This window comes from Mastomys coucha, unplaced genomic scaffold (genome assembly GCF_008632895.1).
Source record: "Mastomys coucha isolate ucsf_1 unplaced genomic scaffold, UCSF_Mcou_1 pScaffold16, whole genome shotgun sequence".
Classification (NCBI taxonomy): domain Eukaryota; kingdom Metazoa; phylum Chordata; class Mammalia; order Rodentia; family Muridae; genus Mastomys; species Mastomys coucha.
This window is the reverse complement of record NW_022196898.1, coordinates 53752206-53753025: the sequence shown is the minus strand read 5'-3', so window position 1 is coordinate 53753025 and position 820 is coordinate 53752206. Positions and strand designations below refer to the sequence as shown.

The 820-nt window shown below is 42.0% G+C and overlaps 1 protein-coding gene across 2 annotated transcripts in view; it reads left to right on the top strand.

Annotated features, from left to right (window-relative positions):
• The window catches only part of Rap1a (RAP1A, member of RAS oncogene family), an 82157-nt gene that overhangs the window by 66028 nt on the left and 15309 nt on the right, over positions 1–820 (top strand). The gene's annotated exons all lie outside the window — the stretch shown is intronic.

Below are 820 nucleotides of genomic sequence, written 5' to 3'. Positions count from 1 at the left end.
GGGGGGGGGGGGGAGCAAAATAGTTATAAGACTAGGTAGAACAGGGTTAGGATAGTATAGCAAAATACCATAAAAGAGTTACCCCTCCTCCCAAAGATTAAACCTACATCTCACCAGAGAGGCATAGCTGGTCTTTGCTACTTTGTGGGTTCTTCTCTCCCACCTTTTATTTTATACCCCCAGTTTTACCCCTTAACTCTGGATAGGAGAAAAACAAGGATAGAGGACCAAGAAGAGAGAGAAGGAGAGAGAGATATCCCTAATTTTAATTTCTTTCCTTTTGTTTCTTCTTCAACCACAGTTACTAACAAACTGCAACCAGCCATCATAAACGACCAACAACCACCAACACCACTTCTTGGGGCCCTAGCATTTATATATCCTCTGAAAAGTTCCCAGAATTCCAAATGTCACACAGTTGCGGAAACTAACTGCAGCTGGCAAAGCCATGCTTCTGCTAGAGCATGAGGCAAATCATGGTCAGCTGCTGTGGACAGTCCAAAGCAGCCCCACAGCCCTGCACCTGGGATTAAAACTGAATACCCATTCTTATTAATATTTCTGTGTTTTTTACAGAAATCAAAATTCTAGAATTGTCACTAGAGAGGGGAAAGGATTGCTTTGTTGGGCATCTGTTCTGAGAATCATTTCTTTGATAGCAGTATAAGTTTCATTGAATTAAGCTTTTTAGGATGTACTGGCATGAATGATCTCATTGTCTTCCAAATTAACGCAATTGAACTCTAAATACCTATGAAACTGTAGGCCTGTTAACTGTTGCCCTCTCTGGGTGGGTAATGAGCTTGTGCATGACGGACCC